At 40.8% G+C, this 20,229-nt stretch overlaps 1 protein-coding gene across 2 annotated transcripts in view; it reads right to left on the bottom strand.

The window, feature by feature from the left end:
- Positions 1–19,597, bottom strand: part of eppk1 (epiplakin 1) — a 38,678-nt gene extending 19,081 nt beyond the window's left edge. The window contains exons 1-4 of one of the 2 annotated variants that reach the window (XM_066716089.1): positions 19,502–19,596; positions 17,574–17,612; positions 7,594–7,644; positions 312–393 (exon numbers count right to left, since the gene is read on the bottom strand). The gene's annotated coding sequence lies outside the window, so the exon portion shown is untranslated. Of the gene's footprint in view, positions 1–311; positions 394–7,593; positions 7,645–17,573; positions 17,613–19,501 lie in introns of both variants that reach the window. The other variant, XM_066716088.1, reaches the window with a different exon arrangement.
- Between the last annotated feature and the right edge of the window lie 632 nt (positions 19,598–20,229).

Below are 20,229 nucleotides of genomic sequence, written 5' to 3' on the forward strand. Positions count from 1 at the left end.
TGTTGTATATATTTTTGGGGGCTAGCTCTTTTGATTTTCAATATACAAAACATTTTCAGGTGAAATATTATTGCTTTTACCTTTCTGTAGAACCAAACATATTGATGAGAAAATCAACAACTAAACATGAGTATGTATTGATGACACTGCTTATATTGTTGTTATGGTAAGTTGGCAGTTGTTTGGGGTTGTTACTGTTGAAAAGAATATAACTAATTAGAGTTAGCATAATTTACTATAACATACATTATTAATTGATCATTTATAAATATTGATATTTAACTGGCAAGTTTATTCAGAGTGATACATACCATTCACTTTTAGAAAATCAGCTTTATGCTGATGTCTTGTCTTGTCTGTATATGAAGTTGTCAAGACTGGAACAGTAAACTGCTGAAATAAAAGGAAATCTTATAATGAATCTTGCATTTATGGATTCATATTAATAGTGTGTTTCCATTACAAACTATGCAGATCAGGTGATAATCTACAATACATTTGTTACAGCGATTAACAAGTCCATCAGTGCGCTGTCACATAATTCTTCAAGTGGAAACAAAACAGACTATCGAGATTTGCTCTCAATATGTCTTTCTTTTCCCTCAAAGTATTATGCTATGGCACACTTGACTGTCTACTTAATTACTGTAATATGTGCTGCAGTTAATGTTCAAGTTTTGTTATTGTCTAATATTCCTTTATTACATGAAATACATAATCTGCAAATCCTTACTCTTCTTAATATTAGGCGTGTTGTAAATTAAAAATATTTGAGAATTAATGTTAAAGAGAAGATTAGAATGCTCTACAAGTACAATGCTGAATTTTGTTTTATATACAAAACATTGGGTTGCGAATGCAACCCTGGTTATCTGAAATGGAAAATAGTTCCCAAAAGTGAGTATGGGATACTGCATGACAAATTAGAAATTAGAACTCATAGCAAACCTGTCAATAAGCCTTTGTGTGAACTTACTTAACCCTCCCCCTTCTCTGTTTATGTACACTGCAGGCAACATACCATCAATTTGAAAATAGCAGGCTGATATACCTGCCAGGTAGACCTTGATCGTGGATAGGGACTTCCCCCCACCCAACATATCCTGTAAACATTGTAAAATGTCCACCATGTGCCAGGAGACCAGCTCATGACCTCTGGCCAGATACCAGGTCTGAAACAGCTGCCAGTGGTGAAGAAATGCATTTCTTTCCCTGTGTGTCTGTGTAAACAAGGTCACTGTGTCATGGTCTTACTATGCTACAGTACTGTGCCACAGTTCAACCCACCATGGAAGTCTGATGAGGCACAACCCACCCCAGAAGCACCTCACAACGGAGGGTCAACAGGGCATCCACACCCAAGGTTTGATGAGCCATCGCAACCCAAAGCCTGTTGATGGTCCAAACCCTCCACCCCCGATGGCCAGCGAGAGGCCTCCTCCACAGGGAAGACCACAGCCAGCAGCACTGATAAAGAACTTTATGATCTCCTTGCTGCTATAATAAGTATACTGCCTGGAGGGGAGGCAACCATTAGGCCTAGGCCCTAAGCCGTGGACCCCCAGAGATTCATTTTTCCTACATGCCATCCTTAGGAGTTTTTTGTGTTTCTCTCCTCCGTGCCTAAATGGGTTATTAACTTAAATATTCACTCACTTTATTCTAGATCACGTAAAATGTTTACAGGTCTATATTTTATTTTATTGTATTTATGTATTTTATTTTACTGTACGTTTGTTGTATGTTTACCAGTCTGTAAAGCGCTCTGTGGCTACCTTGCGAAAGGCGCTATACAAATAAAAATTGATTGATAAAAATTGATTGATTGATAGCCAGAACAAAAGGGTCTGATAAGAACATTTTTTTCCAGGGATTTGGGCTTGATACATCATACAAGTCCTCTCTTATATTAAATATTGCATATGCCTTAATTTCCCCTGGTTTAGCTATATATGGGTCTTCCTGACCAGTTGTCAGTAACTGTGGCTACCTGCTCTCTGGTATTTTACTGGTATAAAAACTACTAAAGTGAAAGTAAAAAGTTGCTCATTTAAAAAGTACTTGGATTACAAGTCACATAGTTACTTTTAACAAAGCGTTGTCACATGATCTCTGAGCAAACACTAACACTACATACATATATATATATATATATATATATATATACACTGATCAGCCATAGCATTATGACCACTGACAGGTGAAGTGAATAACATTGATAATCTCATTATCATGGCACCTGTCAGTGGGTGGGATATATTAGACAGCAAGTGAACATTTTGTCCTCAAAGTTGATGTGTTAGAAGCAGGAAAAATGGGCAAGCGTAAGGATCTGAGCGACTTTGACAAGGGCCAAATTGTGATGTCTAGGCGACTGGGTCAGAGCATCTCCAAAACTGCAGCTCTTGTGGGGTGTTCCCGGTCTGCAGTGGTCAGTACCTATCAAAAGTGATCCAAGGAAGGAAAAGCGGTGAACCGGCGACAGGTTCATGGGCGGCCAAGGCTCATTGATGCATGTGGGGAGCGAACGCTGGCCCGTGTGGTCTGATCCAACAGAGGAGCTACTGTAGCACAAATTGCTGAAAAAGTTAATGCTGGTTCTGATAGAAAGGTGTCAGAACACACAGTGTATCGCAGTTTGTTGCGTATGGGGCTGCATAGCAGCAGACCAGTCAGGGTGCCCATGCTGACCCCTGTCCACTGCCGAAAGCACCTACAATGGGCATGTGAGCATCAGAACTGGACCACAGAGCAATGGAAGAAGGTGGCCTGGTTTGATGAATCACGAGTTCAAGGTGTTGACTTGGCCTCCAAATTCCCCAGATCTCAATCCAATCGAGCATCTGTGGGATGTGTTGGACAAACAAGTCCGATCCATGGAGGCCCACCTCGCAACTTACAGGACTTAAAGGATCTGCTGCTAATGTCTTGGAGCCAGATACCACAGCACACCTTCAAAGGTCTAGTGGAGTCCATGCCTCGACGGGTCAGGGCTGTTTTGACGGCAAAAGGGGGACATACACAATATTAGGCAGGTGGTCATAATGTTATGGCTGATCGGTGTATGTATATATGTATATATATAATTTGTTTTTTCTCAATCATGGCCAGAGTGCAGAGATATGTAACAATAAAGTACTGAGGTTAAAAGTTTGTGTTATTATTATTATTATTTCTAAATGGCTGTAGCTGATATTTAAATAAATAAATACAAATACAATCACAATACCAAATGACCTAGAACACAAAGAAATTTTGATATAACTTTATTGTTAGTTTATTTATTTATTTGGCACAGACTAAAACAAATGACAAATCTGAATGCCCATTGAATATAATGGGGAGTGGAATGCCCATTCATTTTAGTCTGTCCCCTGTATTTTACAAAAACATCTCTTTCCAAATAGCAAATTGCTCTTAAGTATGGGTTTCTAATTTGTGATATTGTCTGATATTTTGTCGACATTGCTGAAAGATGTATTCATTGTGGATTGTGTGAATGTTTACCTTTTCAGAAATCAGTGTTATTTTCAAAACTGGCGCGATGCTGATTGGCTAAAATAGATATATTGCATTTTGATATAAATCAGGAATGTCAAATGTCACATTTTGGGAGCAAACAATCAGTTTTTTGCATTGAGATTACAAGACATAACTCGTTTTAGATTAAACTGTGTATACTATGTGAAAAGGGTACCCTCTAGGAGTATATCCATAGCAAGAACCTGAATTATATGTGGAATTGGCTTCATTATCACGTTTTGCCACGAAGCTCTTCAATGTTTGCTCACTAATAGGGCTGTAACGATTCCACACATTTTCGATTCGGTTCAATTTTCGATTGCAGTTGTTATTTTTCTTCACACACTTGTCTCCAAATTAATAACCTTTTTTGACAAAAATCGAACAATTATTTTAACACTGCCAGCCAGGAAATCAACAATAACATTATTAACAGTAAATTAACAGTATGGGAGTATGAAACGCACTTTAATGGACTAAGTAGTTCTAGATTTGCATGAACAGTTTTCTGGAGTTGTCTTGAATTCCAAGGAACGTTAGCAACTCGCTGAGCCGGTCAGGACAGGCAGACAGGAGCTGGATCAGCTGCCATTCCTCAACTGTGTATCAAAACGTGCACATATACATACCCAAGAATAATAATAATAAAACCAACTTTACACAATACATTATATAAATCGGTGTGCACATATCCTAGAAGAGATATACAAGTATAAAATAAAGAACTATTTACACAATTAGCATGAAAGTGAAAGTATATTACATAGCCTATAGTATTATGCAACGTGAAAGTGCTTTGAAATGGCTCGGTCTAGTATTACAGCTATGTACATCAATGCAGTAAATGCTTTTCAACAATACAGTGCCTATAATATAAAATAATTACCATCAAACAGGTAATGATCAAACATTAATCCAGAGACCTGGGTTTGCAACGTGATCAAGATTGAATTACAAAGGAAAGATAGAAACTTGCTGAGCCGATCACAGGGCAGGCAGACGAGAGCTATAGCAAATCTGCTAGTTAAATAAATAATGACAATAATATATGAGTATATGACTTGTAGAAAATCACATTTCAGGAATCAACACGATTAAAACTCTTTCACAATGATTATTTTTATTACCAAACCCAGATTGTCAGCTATATTGTATTCAGTATATCCTACCGCATGAACTACAAGTTCCGCGGTTGGAGAAGAAAGTGTTTATAACTTATTACATTTGAGGAGTTCACAGCTGAAATGCTATATAGGTATTTAAGTCAAATATTTAATGACATATAAAAATGGATAAGCAGGAGAAATTCACACACTCAGAGATATTTACTGTCTGACGTCGTTTTGTTTTTCTGATACTTTAATTAATATTGGTTTGGCAGAGCCAAATAAATAAATAAATCACGACCCATCTTTAAATTCGATGGTCGAAATGAAACGCTCATTTCGATCGATCTTCGATTTCGAATTAAACAATATACACCCCTACTGACTAATACACAAGGCTAGATAGCTAGTTAACTTACCTTACTGCTGCTGGACTGGATGACTGACTTAAATAATTTAATTTACTGAATGACCGTAACCAACACGACACACAATGTGATTGGCTGCTGAGTGCTGTGGGCAGAATGCTTGACATTTGAATGTATTGCTCCTTCATTTATTGGTCTTTTTCTCTGTCATCCTTTTTTTTCCCATGTACAAAATTTGTACTCTGCAACAAATGCCTTTTTAAAAGTAGCAAAGAACAATACTTCAAACTCAAAGAATACTTAAGTAAAAGTAAGATTACTCAATACTCAAGAACACGAAAAAGCTCAATTACAGGAACGAGAGTAGTTGTAATTAGTTATTTTCCACCCCTGGCACATGGCGGTGCACAATCTGCTGGAGGGGGAGCTGGGAAGGCTAAGAGCCTGGGGATCGTGAGAGGCTGTGGGCAGAAACCTACTATTCTTCTCATTGCCAGGAACAGCATTGCAGCACTCTTGTCCATACTCAGCTCCAGACACCTAGATGGAAAGCACTTCTGCCAATCAGAGAGGGGACTGATTGGAACTACAACAGTTGGAGACACCTGAGGCAGTGGGGGCGTGTGCTGCACTCACAAGGATGCAAAGCAGTGGTGGTATAGCTGTCAGGGACACCGCCAGAGGTTGTGCACTGACCAAAACAAAGTGTTGCAGCTGTATGATTCCTCATCTGCTCTGACAACAGCCGGACTCTAGTGTTGTGCAAGGGGTAGTGACACCATGGGGGGCACCAAGAGAGAGAGGAGTTCCTGTGGGGCCAGGGTAAGTGGCCACGTGCATGGCACTCTGCCTATACAGATCATAGCTGGCAGCAGGAGTCACAGGAAGAGCTAGGAGTAATTCTTTCTCCAGGATAGCAGTGAGAACAGAGGCTATGTGGGAGCCTACAATCACCTACAATCACCTACAGTCCTCCTGGCCCTGTGGTAAAATGTATGCTCTTGAAAAAACATGCAGATGTGAAGAGGTCCTTCAATGCGGACATTGCATAGTCAGAATCTAGGCAATATTGGCCAGGACTTGCAGTACTGGAAGGATGTGCTCCCAGATTGGGAGGACATTCTCAAATTGTACTGCAGTATAATAGAGACAAAAATTATGTATATGAATATATACAGTACATATGTAAGAAGTTAAAAAAAGGGGGCACGTGGGCCTCATTACATCATCTTTTATTGAGTTGGTGTTGAGAGCATTAATGATGCAACAAGCAGCATCCAGTGTCGACTGTGGAGCACCAGAAGGCCCTAGGCATCAATGTGGAGTGATGCCCAACCTAAATTTACATTAACGTTGACATGGTGTCAAGGAAAGACAGTTGCGGAGTGCTGAAAGTGAGCCCAGCGTCCATAGGGAGGTATTAAAGCTAGAGGCAGACAGTCAAACTAGTGGAGTAAGTGAGCCCTAGACATATTCAGTGCAGTCCTACAAACACTCAAGAATGCAGCCACAGCCACAAACTGGAGAAGGGGGTAAATCACTTCCTGCACAGCTACTGATACAATTTTGGCAGACGTGGTATAGGCCTGGTGGACACAGAAACTGAATAAAAGGGATATACAGTGGAAGACTGTTGCTCTGGGAAATTTGAATAAGTAATAAACAGCAGAACTAGAGCCTAGTCTGCAGAACAAAGACGAACAAAAAATAAATAATGAAAGAAAACCATGAAAGGGCAGCCACTGGCTTTTGAACCCAGAAGGATGTAGTTGTGTCAAAATCTAAACAATATATGGGGTTTAGAGTTTGAGGAGTATCAAGCAATAAGTAGTTGTGAAGCATCTTCAAACCAGGGAGTGTAGCTTGTGTGCTGTGTAGATGAACAGAGAAGAGGGAAGTTTAATCTGACTAATCAGCCTACCAGTTTTCAGCCTTTCTAATGTGTCACGCAATATCCCATACACCCTTAAGGGAACTATTTTCAACTGAGATATTAAAACATTAAAGAAAGAATAAGATCATCTTGAATTTAACTGAAGCAAATGGTTTCAACTTTTCATTTTAGAGCTCACCAAAATGTAAATAGTGGCTGAATTATCAAATAGAAACAAAGGTCTGATTTAACATATATGTATTGAACTTTCACTGAAGCTTGTGAAAAAAGTCAGTACCTACAAATCTAATCCCTCTTGTATCTTCCTTTCACCATTTTACAACTATTAGATTAAAAAAGTTAATTTGGAAATTGGGAGGGGGTAAGGGTAAAATTCCAATAGGAAATATACAACTGACAAACTGACAAACTTTAGCACTGATTTCCCAAATTTGCCTTGACATTTATTGCAAATCCTAAATTATACTGAGCCCAGAATACTGTGATCACAGAAAATAAGTGTGGTTGTTTTATTTAAATTTGATTAATTCTGATTATTGAAGACCTATATATTGCATACCTTGGTAGTTCAGAAAATACAGAACATGAAGCACATTCAGCAAAACTTGCTTTTATACAAAAATCTAAATGAAATGTATTCCCAGTCAATTCAATTTGTTTATACTAATAGGAGAGGTACATAATATTCTTTAAACAAATTTACCTGTTTGATGAAAAGCAACTTCAGGTGTTTTTGGAAAGGAGCCGTGGTAATCTGTAGAAAAGGGAAAATCTGATATATATGTGGGCAGCATAGTAGTGTTTAGGACTCTGGACTCTGAAGTGGAGCAGGTGAGGGACACTGCTGTTGTACCCTTGAGCAAAGTACTTTACCTAGATTGCTCTGATAAAAACTCTGCTGTATAAATGAGTAATTGTATGTAAAAATAATGTGATATATATATATATATATATATATATATATATATATATATATATATATATATAATTGTTGATTTAAAGGAGCACTAAAAAACTTGTTACATAATATAGTTATATTGGAGTTATGTGTCAAAGGTTTATGCATTTATGGTATTCCTGAGGTAGAACAATACATCTTTATTCTCTTCACCAATCTAGTGAAGAAACAAATACATAACTCAATACATAACTAAAATTCTTGCAATTACAAGCCCCAGATCTTGTATTGCCAACTTTCAGATATTATTAGTTTTTTAAACCTCTGCTGCAAACATACGACTTCTTATCAATTATAGACATTTTGGTACAAGATCTGACAACAGTTTTTAGTTTGGACTATTGAGTTAGTTAAACTAAAACTGTTGTCAGATCTTGTACCAAAATGTCTAACATTGATAAGAAGTCATATGTTTGCAGGAGAGGTTTAAAAAACTAATAATATCTGAAAGTTGGCAATACAAGATCTGGGGCTTGTACTTGCAAGAATTTTAGTTATGTATTGAGTTTCTGTTTGCTGTACTGGTGTGTCTAATGGAAAATTCCTTTAACTTAAGTTCATAAATCTGTTTCTTTCATTAATATAAGAAAACATATTATGCATGAAGGAGGTGAATCACACCTTCAAATGCCCCTTTCCAACAAAGCATTTTGTGTCTTATTAGATTTAAGTCTTTACCATTTCCCTTTGCCCCACTGTGCATTGCACAAAATGAATGTTGAGAAATGAGGGCAAAGAGGATTGAGGAATTCAGGGCTGGGGGTCTGGGGGTCCTGACAATTGGAGACCTGAGTGAAATGCACGATTCTGAGTCATTTCAAAGTCGAAAAACATAGCTCAAAATCTCCATGAAATCAGGCAGATTCAGGTTTAAACATATCTTTGCTTCACATCCACATATCACCAGCGAAAAATTACATATCAACTGAGATTATGCTGACAAATTGGACGCGGTCTCTAGTGCTTGTCAATCACAGATTATTTTGGTGGAGCTCTGTAATTGTAATGGGTGAGGATGCACAACTCTTGATTTGTGCGCTGCTAGAAATATGTGTCTTCATTGGAAAACAGCTGTTTCCACCACCTGAGCAGCCAGCAGAGCACAGATAGGATCCATCCTGCTGTTCAAAGCATGGGATAGCCTCATCGCACTCTCTGTCCATGGAGCCGGACCTCCATCACCAACGGTGCAGCGGGGAGGGGGCTAGCAACGACTCAGGAGAGTGTGAGAGAGCCCGTGGGTGTCGCTCCGACGCTCTTCCGTGTCGTTCACATGTGGGGCGTGCACTGCGGACACGTCAGGTGGGGGGGCGCGGCCCCCGTGGGGGCACAGCAGCAGAGCCTCGGATTTTACTGCCGCTGCTTGCGCTTCTGCTGTGGAGGAAAAAGTCCTGTGGACAAAAAAACAACACAGCAAGCAGTCGGAATATATAAAGCACTATATAAACACGACTATTATTTTCAAAAATGCTCTATCTAAAATGAGACTGAAACCGAAAGCGCAGCTGGAATCCCGGTGCGCAGATGGAACAGAATCGGATTAGCTATCAATAATAACATATGCAATAAACAGAGACACACACACAATAATAATGGTGGCAAACAACACAGCTGTGAAGCCAATCAACCAAAACAGTGGTAATAACAATAATAATATGGTCTAGTGCACAGACAAGACACGGAGAGCTCACGTTCTCAGGTCCAGCGAAATAGCTGGCGAAAGAGGATGAACCTGTGCAGACGTCACGTTTTATTGAACAGGAAGTGGGAAGGGACCTGTTCTGAGTGACGTGCGGGGCCAATGGCCGCTTCCTAAGGAAGTGCGCAGAAACCCCTCCCCCTTGGGCAGTGCTTCCGACATGAAAGATAACATGTTGTTTAACAAGAGATGCTAAGGACATGGACTTAGCACACCTAGGTGTCAGATATCTCAATATATACAGGTTTACACCCCCTTTGCAAAATTTCACCTTTTGTGGCCTTATGCCCTGAAATTAAACTGCAGTAAAATATATATATATATTTTGTTATCTTTCAAGTCGGAAGCACTGCCCAAGGGGGAGGGGTTTCTGTACACTTCCGTAGGAACCCGATCGAAACATCACTCTATCAAAGCTGGCATTGGCCCCTGTGCTTGTCACTCAGAACAGGTCCCTTTCCACTTCCTGTTCTATAAAACGTGATGTCAGCACAGGTTCATCCTCTTTTGCCTCTTTACTGGACTCAGGAATGTAAGTTCTCTGTGTTTGTAATAAACATTCAAACTGCATATTTCGGCTGGCTGGCTGGCTCACTTCATAGTGTTGTTCACCACCGTTTTCACTACAAAGCGTTTCTGTCTGTATGTTTAGTTATTATCGATAGCTGATCCCGATTCTGTCCTGTCCGCGCACCGGAGGTCCGGCTGTGCTTTCGGTTTCAGTTTCGTTCACAAGAAGAGCCTTTTAAAAATATTAGTCGTGTTTTTATAGTGCTATATATATTCCGACTGCGGACACAGGACCTTTTCCTCCACAGCAGCAGCGCTAGCAGCTGCAGTAAAATCCGGGCTGCAGTGTGTCTTTAGAGATCTCGCCCGCGTGAGGTGCTCTCGCTCTCTCAGTTTGCTGAGAATAAGCACTGCTAGCCCTCCCGGTCCGTGCGTGCATTCCTCGGTTTTAGATCCCGCTACGGCTGCTGGTACTACCCTCGGCCACCACGGACCCCGGACTCCGCGTCACCCGGTGTCCTCGGAAACCCCTGGCACACACAGTGTGGTTAAGCCTACGGGCCTACGCAGCACTTGTATCCAGCACCTGGTGCTTGGTATACACAGTGTTCAGTCCGGCAACAGCAAGGTTGCGTGTGGTTGGTGTCGCAGCGCCCCTGTGTATATAAACATTGCCGGGTGGAGACACACTTACAGCAGTGGGCCCGCTAGGTGCTCCACTTCTTGCAGAGGCGTTCCAGTTGTTGTGTGCCCCCGGTGCAAACACTGACCGGGTGCCTCTGCTGCACGTTTCCCTGTGCACGCGTGTGTGCCCCATCACTGTGCCACTCCACCGAGAGACTGGGGGGCCTCAGGGGCACTGGATCTCCGCCTCTCCCCGAGCCCCTCCATCTCCTCCTCCAGGATGGTAGTGCTGGGGACAGCCGCGCCTCCTGCACTGGCCTCCCCACCTACTCCCGCTGCGACAGCCGCAGGTGCATGCGAACGACAGAGAAGAGCGGTGGAGCGATTGCCGGATGGTCCCAGGTAGCCCTCAGTTAATCGAGGAGGTCAGGCAGCAGCGGGAGGGCCCGTGTGGGCCACTGTGCGCGCTGACCCCTCTCGAACCCAGAGACAGGCGGTCCTCCTCCCAGGTGCCGTCGGTGAAGGAGGTCAGGCTCATAGGCTCATTTCCACGCGTGAATTCCACCACACTCATGCTCGTCTCCCCACCTCCGCTGTCCGCAGAGCCATGCGACCTGGCCTGCCTCAACAGGCAGTGTCGCGTCACGGATTATGAGGCAGGAGCCCAAGCACAGAGAGCCTGCTGGCCCTGTACTTGGCCCAGCTGGCGGAGCCCTCGGAGCATGATGGTGCATCACCAACCCTGCCCCCAATCTCTGAGATAGCAGACACGGCTGACCAGCTCATCGCTGTGATGCGCCAGGGGGCAAGGGCAAGTGAGCAATCCCTGTCAGCCATTGTGGCAGCGCGCCACACGGAGGGTCCCTGAGGCGGAAAGGACACCCCTATTTCAACGGGCTTTACCTTTGGCATCACCAGCAGGCAGGTGCCCCTCCAGGCTCGCCGCGCTGGCCCCCGGTGGCCCACGGCGGCTCGTGGTAGGAGGGGACCCGGCCCGACCCCACCCCCTCTGCCACCCAAGCCCTGTCCCTGAGGCATTCCAGCAGCCTCTGGCCCACCCTTACACCCCCCAGCAACTCTTAAATTGGCAACTCCGCACCCAAGACCCTTGGGTGCTCCAAATTATATCAGTTGGCTACTCCCTGCAATTTCAGACACGTCCACCCCCCTTCCAGGGTGTGGTGTGAACGCGAGTGCCGGGGCAGCACGAGGGATTTTATTCCCCATACTTCCTTGTGCCCAAGAAAGATGGCGGTTTCCACCCCATCTTGGATCTGAGGCGCCTGAACTGCCACCTCAAGGTGCTGCGCTTCAAGATGCTCAACCTGCGCACCATGTCCCAGGCCATCAAGCCCGGCGACTGGTTTAACACAGTGGATCTGAAAGATGCTTACTTTCACATCCCCATTGCGCAGGCACACAGGAAGTTTCTCCGCTTCGCCTTCGAGGGCTTAGCGTTCGAGTTTGCTGTTCTCCCCTTCAGCGTATCACTAGCGCCACGCACTTTTTCCAAGTGCATGGATGACGTGTTAGCTCCCTTGTGTTGCCAGGGGGTCTGCATCCTCAATTATCTAGACGACTGGCTGGTTTGTTCTCACTCGAGGGAGCAGGTTCAGAGCCACACGAACCTGATTTTAGGCCTTCTCTCCAAATTGGGCCTTCGGGTCAATTGAGAGAAGAGCCGCCTGATGCCAACTCAGCAGGCACAGTTCCTCCGATGTGCCTCGATTCCGTTGCCACGCTGGCACCAGAGATAGTTGCCTCAATACACACGTGTCTCTTCCTATTCCGACTGAGAGCTCGTGTCAGGGTGTCCCTTTGCCAGAGGCTGCTGGGCCTCCTAGCGGCTGCATCACAGACCCTCCCCCTCGGCCTCCTCAAGTTGAGGCCACTGCAGTGGTGGTTCAGGTCTCTCAGGATGCACCCTTGCCGTGATCGAGCACACCGAGTCACAGTCACTCTGGCATGCTGGAAGGCGCTCCGTTGGTGGTGGAGCCCCCACAATTTGACCCTCAGTGTGTCCCTGGGGCCAGTTTACCACCAAGCAGTCATGATGACAGACGCCTCCAAGCAGGGATGGGGAGCAGTCTGTGATGGACGTGGAGTCTGAGGCAGGTGGACGGAGCCAGCATGGGCCCTCATATAAACATCCTGGAGTTACAAGCAGGACTCGAGGCATTGCCACATCGTGGGCCCTTTTTCAAGGTGCCCCCTTGGCAGACATTTGTGTGGCTGCAGCTTGGGCCTTGCCGCTTACATTTGCCTGGTTCTACAGGTTGGATGTGACGAGACCAGTCCCTTCCATTGGGAACCCAGTGTTGGCTGCAGTCGAGCCCCAGTAGCCTATGGGCTCTGGCTCCTGCCTTTCCTCTCCCAGTCTGCCCCTGTAAGTGCATCCTGAGGGAGCTAGTGAACCGTGTCTTACGAGATATGTTTATATTGTATATTGTTCAGCTCGGCTACTCTGTTGACTAGCCAGCTATGTATTATGTGTATTTTTCTCATTGGGTCTGTGATATTGCGCGGAGGCCGCACAAGTGCTTGATTGCCCGCGCCAGACATTGTGCAAGTAGATTACGGCCTTGCTCCTAGCTGCACTAGTAGAACAGACGGTCCTCGCTCCTGGACAGCTCAGGTGCGGCCCTACGGGGCCCCTGAGGTTACTGTCTGGAGTTGTGTTGCCGAGGCCCCTAGTGGTGCACCTCAGGGCAGGCTCCCTTATCAGCTCGCTGCCTCCCTTGCGACGGTTTTGTTTTACAGTAACGCCTCCCCCTTGGGCAGTGCTTCCGACTTGCAACCCCGGTTATCTGAAAAAGGAAGCACTGCCCAAGGGTTGAAAGGTCGCATGGAAGTCCTGGCTCCCGGCAAAAGAGGACGAACCTGCGCTGACGTCACATTTTATAGAACAGGAAGTGGGAAGGGACCTGTTCTGAGTGACGGAAGTGCGCAGAAACCCCTCCCCCTTGGGCAGTGCTTCCTTTTTCAGATAACCGGGGTTACATATTCAACCTATCGTTTCACTTAAACCTCCTACCCCACAAAAAAAAAATATTCTAGAAATGTGTAGAAAAAAACTGAAAAAGCTTGGTCCACTTAATCAATCCTTAATTAGCTCAGGTGTAACCAATTGTCTACAAAATCACACACCAAGTTAAGTGGCCTCCTCCTGTGTTAAATTGTAGTGATTCACATGATTTCAGGATAACTGCAGCAGTTCCTGTAGGTCTCCATTGATTTGTAGAGCATTTCAAAGCAAAGACACAACCATGAGCACCGAGGAGCTCTGGGATGAAGTTGTTGAAAGGCACAGATCAGAGGATAGGTATTTAAAAATATTTAAGGCCTTGAATATCCTTTGGAGCATGGTCAAAACAATTATTAAGAAGTGGAAGGTGTATGGCACCAAGACCAATCAGGACGTTCCTCCAAATTGAATGATCAAAGCAAGAAGTAGACTGAATTGGGAGAAGCTGTAACCATGTGGCAAATTTTTGTGTGTGATTTGATTGAACTAAAATTGAACTTGGCCTAAATGCAAAGTGTTATGTTTGGCACATACCCAACACAGCACATCACCCAAAGGACACCATCCCTACTGTGAAACAGGGTGGTGGCATAATTATGATATGGGGATGTTTCTCATTGGCAGGGACTTGGGACCCAAAGCATACAGCTAGGTAAATGGTAAAAAGGTAAATGTCCTAAATCCAATCAGAAATCTGTGGCATGACTTGAAAATTTCTGTCCATCAGTACTCCAAGAAATTTGACAGACCATGACGTTTTGTAAAGTAAAATCGTCATATATTGCCAAATCCAGGTTTGCAAAGTTGGTAGAGACCTATTCTACAGCTGTAATTGCTGCCAAAGTTACTTCCACTAAGTAACTCATTGGGCTGGAGACTTGTGTTTTTAATATACATTATTTAACAGTAATGTTTTTTCACCCTTAACAATGATTAGTATGGTGTGTATGGTGTGTGTGAATACTTTTAAAAAGTATTCCGTTACAGAATACTGATTATCATTTAATATGGATGACGGATTGAAATTGTTTATTTGTATCCACAGTTCAAACAATTAAAATGGTAATTAAGATTTGCGCCAGTTTAATTATCTTGCATATTTATACATTGCATTTAGTAGTAGTGTATGCATTTTTTAGTGAAACTGCATCTTGATCAGTCCCGGCGGCAGGATGAACTCTGTATTTCAAATGTCACCATTAAATCCATACACAGCACTTTATCAAGAAAGATTTTTTTATATATATATATATAAACAAATACCATTTTAGTGTGATTCAGATATTTATGAATACATTTGTCTATTGTGATTTAGGTATTTTAAACATAGGGTTGATCCTTATGACATTCTTTTCATGCTTGAGACACTCTTCCACATTACAAAATCATGCTCAAGGTAATATATAATATATGTAATTGGGCAGCAATGTGCCATAGTGGTTACTCTGGACTTCAGAGCGGAGGGTCATGGTTTCAATCCTAGCTGGGGGTCACTGATGTTGCACCCTTGAGCAAGGTACCCAGCTGTATAAAGGGTTAATTGTATGTAAACATAATGTTGTATATTCTAACAATTGTAATTGATAAGGGTGTCTGCTGAAATATAATAATAATACAATAATACTTAGAGATAGCGCTAATTATGTTTTATCCCATGAAGGGAGTACTCTGTCTTATGCCCTGTGTCATCTGAGTTAGGCTCCAGCTCACTGCGATTAAATTTAATAGTTTAACTGTTGCAAAATGTAAACTTCACCACTGTGGGATTAGTCTGCTGACACAGGTTTTCCTGTTGTTCCTGGAACAGTGACATAATGCCTTTATTGATAAGATATGTTATGGATTTGTTACAGGTTGGTGCTTGAAAGCCACTGTCACACCTTCCTGCACCGGAATCTAAGGCTTTGTCAACTTTACATCATACTTGGCAAGCAGCCATTAAAACCCACAACAGAAATTATAATTGTCCTTTTAAATTTCAGAAACAAAACTGCTCTATATACTTATTTTATTAATGAGGCATATTTGCATGTTATGATTACAAATAAATAAATACATTTACAAATGATAGATTAATCAAATAATTTCCAAATCAATAATCCATTTCTAACTAACAACTCTTTTGGTCTTAATACTTTATTTGATTGAATCAAACTTCAAAATGCATGTTCAGGCCAAGCCCTCATCCCATTGCTTTTTTTTTTCTGAACAGCATTATCAAATATTGACTTAAATCATATTAATGCAATGTTTGATAAACCCTATAAATGTAAACATGAGAATATCTCCATGCCCACAGATTATGTTTACCCCTTTAATAAAAATGAACAGTCAAACAAGTAATAGAAATTAACATGGTACTGGGTTTTGGTTATACTCCATTTCACAAATGAATATGTGAAAAGTACAGGTTAAACTGATTTAATATGATAGAAACCCTCTTTTATCACCAGTTCTGATGAAAGGGTTTACAATCTTACAATCTTCTAGAAATGGGGGTACAGATTGGTATTTGTGTTTGAAAGTGTGTTTGAGGTGACCACAGGAAATTCTTGTAATCTCCTAAGCTTTGTATTTACTAAGAAATCGTTCTTATAAAAGTTCTGTAAGACCAGAATCCAGTGCTTTCTACACAATAAGAAAAAAAGTGTATGTAGTGAAATCAGTAATTTATTGTATACTATTATTTCCTACTATTGCATACTATACTGTAAATACTTCTTACCTTAAATTCATTAGGGTAGGTTGGAAAGACTATTCAGGTGTTTGGGGAATAACTTAACCTATAACATCATTTTGAGAAATACACTTTTGTGTGCTGCACGAACTATTCACTTATTTATAATTCGTTTTATGTCACTTGTTTGCTGCAAGAAAGACAAGGTGAGTAAGGCTGTAGAACATTGCTACATTATGCATATTGCACTAAGGTTTCTGTAATATATTTTTTTCGTGCAATACTATTATTTATATTGTATTTATAATTTGTTTTATGTCACTTGTTTCTTTAATACTGTTTTTATTTTGTGGGTTTTTCTAAAATATACAAATCTCAAAGACATAAAACTATGCAGTTTCTGTGTGAGTGTATGCACACAATGATCGGTGGTGGAACTGGCTGCGATGCAAGGGGCACCAGCTTAAATCTTGCCTATGGCACCAAATTGCTCAGGGCCGGCCCTGAACAAGACAACAAAAACAAATAACCACCTAATGTGCAAGTGTGTGCATGTGCATAAGTTCAATCTGCAACTCCTATTCATGACCCTGACTGTCTTTGAATGGGTAGTCTGAGTTTAATGTTTTGATAGCATTTCCCAGATGACAAAACTGAGAATAGGTCATGTGCTGGATGACTGACATCCTCTATTATGCTTTGGGTCTTCCTCATACTGCGAGTGGTGTAAATGCCCTGGAACTGAAGTAGTTTTGTGCCTAAGATTTTTGATTTTACAGTCCTTTTCAATAGTTTATGGTCCTGTTCATTCAGGTTGCCAAATGTTGTCTGCTGAGACATCTGTAGTAAACAGCTGGTTTAAGAGAACAAGAAAGAGAGTTTGAGATCTGTATACCAATATATTTGAAACTATTAACCACTTCCACAGGTGTCCTATTGATGAAAACTGTGTTGTAAGTGTCTTTGATCTTCCTTAAATTGATAATGATCTATTTTATCTTATCAACATTAAGAGCCAGATTGTTCTCCTAACACCATAAGGATAGGTTGCTTATTACACCAATCACTGTAGTATCATCTGCGTATTTTAAGATATTGTTTTTGAGATATTTGGCAACACAGTCATTTGTAAAAAGGCTATAGAGTAAATGACTGAGACAACAACCTTGTGGTGCTCATTTGTTACTTACCACTCTATACACTCTAAATGTCTTCAAACTTCTTCTTCCCTGGGTAACAAATACAGAAAAAAAGCATCTATCAAAACTATGTGACAACTGATGCACAATGCACAGAATATTTCCAGTTCCACAGAAAAAAACTGCTCAGATTTATGTAATTTCACTCTGTAATACAGGAACGCATGTCAGAGGAAAAGGCCTACAGTTTTGAGTTGCTAAAACTTCACACAAAGACCCAATCATTTTAAAATGAATTTGATTCCTCAGAGGATTAAATATTGGTATGTATGCACTAAGTTAAAATGATTACAAAATATTTTTTTACCAAATGTTTTGGACCAAAATCCTTTTCCGGAAGAAAAGTAAACTATATTACAAACAGACTTTGATTTTCACATTTATTACACTGTTTTCTTTTCACACAGTTGAAGAACATTTGCCTGAAACATTACATAACAAATATTTTTTAATATTTTAAAGTAGTGTACACCATATGCTATTGCTCTCTTATTTGTACACTGCAGCACTATTCTGAATCCTACATTAACCCCATAGCATTTCTTTCCAGTCTATGGTTCAATGCATTCCAAAGAAATTCCTCAGCTGAAACGTTACATTTTAGCAAAGACAAATGTGTTTCAAACCTTTGTTTTGAAATATTTAATATAAATATACCCATAGCAGCCTACACATTTCCAATTGTAGGTTATGTCCATACATGTAAAATAAATGTTATTAAAGTAATTAGTCATTCATTTTTTGTAACTCATTTTGGATATTAAGCCAAAATGATAAATGAAGTGCTAAAATACTGTTATACATTAACTGTTTCATAATTGAACCCATTTAAAAAGTGTCAGTAACACTTTACAATAATGGGCATTAATTCCTCATGAATTCTGATACTACAACACATGAATACATGATGTAATTCTTGTGAACTCACATGTAATTCATTTGTAATTTAAATATGTGAATTCATAATGATTTAAAGTGTCTTATTCATATGGAATTCATTTTTAATAAATCATCATGTCTTCACACATTAATTCATGTTTTCACAACCCCCTGGAGAGCGAGTAAGAGGGTATGAATTCATTATGATTCATGGTTATTAAGGGTCTTCTTTTCTCCTGTATGTTCCTCATTAATTCATGAGTAATTCCTTTGCAACAAATGTTGTTAATCACATATACAAATCAGGACTGAATAAAAGCAAACAAAATGTATGGATTAAACACAATTTTGGATTTTAAAATGTATTATTCCATGCAATAATCAGCGTTATTCCAAGTTAAATTTTCTTGTAAAGAAGCATGCTTATTTACAAGAAAATCACATGTACTTCATGTTTACAGACAATTATTTTATAGTTGTGACACTGCATGAGCAGACCATTATAGTAAAGTCATACACTATATTTAAGACATGATTTATATATGTGATCAACTTAATTTATTAAAAATGAATTCCATATTAATAAGAGCCTTTAAATCATTATGAATTCACATACTTGAATTACAAATGAATTTCATTTCACAAGAATTACATCATGCGGGGCGTCGCTTCAGTCAGCCCCCCTGTATATTCTCTCAGCCTCCCTAAAAATAATACAACAAAAGAATCCAAGATTCCCCCCCCCCCCCCGCTCTTACACCAGAAAAAACCCAACCCCACGCCCCGGTCCTGGACACTGCTTCGAAGCCCCCCTAAAACTTGCATAAGTCTAGAAACGCCCCTGTACTATCAGAAGTGTCAAACTTGTGGCAAGACATTTTTCTAACAAAAAGAAAATAAATATAACAAAGAAACTGTAATGCATTTAAATCACCAGTAAAGTTTCCAAGTTTCCAACATTTCTCATTGCAGTTGTTGTTCTTAGAACAGTTTAAATACAGCAATTTCAGAGTACATTTCCTTAGTGCATAAAAACTTACGTCTCAAGTTGAATATGACTTCTTATTGTGCAAGTGGTGAGATCTTGCCTGTGGCAGCAGCTCGAGCAAAAGTGTTACTTTGACTTCAGGGCTGCACCCAAAACTCCAGCAAACCTCCAGAGTTAAGACAAATATACTGAATAGCTGAGAATGCTCCTCCTCTTTACTTCGAAGCTGATCCTTAAAGAACAGTCCTCTCTTCCTTGACAATACTTTGAATTCCTTTCCTTATCACCCTAGTTCCTATGGGTGTGTATACAATTATCACTATTTACTTTTCACAGGTTTTTTTTTTTTTCGGGCCTGATTTTCAAGTGTAACTTGGTGAGGCAAACAGACTTAGTGATTCACATAGATCTGTCACACTGCCTGTATAAATACACATTGTTTTTTTATTTTATTTAATGTTTTAATTTTAAAATAATAGAAATTAATAACTTTTCTGAATTTGGTCTAGACCAAATCAGGACACTGACCTGTCAGTGAAACACACGTTACAAAACTGTAGGCAGGTTAAAATAAAACCATGGTTCTCAGAATGTGAACAAAAAAATGTGATAGGGTACAAGTTTTTTATTTGCAATATCCAGGTAGGTCAAACTTTGGTCTAGTCCTTTTAATAAATAATAAAAGGCTTAAAACAAGCACTAGTTTGTTTGTTCTCTCTCTGTTATGTTCTCCTGTTTCTTAGGTGTCTCTCCATTTGTTCCTGGGTGTGAAATGCTACA

Source organism: Amia ocellicauda, chromosome 10 (assembly GCF_036373705.1).
Source record: "Amia ocellicauda isolate fAmiCal2 chromosome 10, fAmiCal2.hap1, whole genome shotgun sequence".
Lineage (NCBI taxonomy): Eukaryota > Metazoa > Chordata > Actinopteri > Amiiformes > Amiidae > Amia > Amia ocellicauda.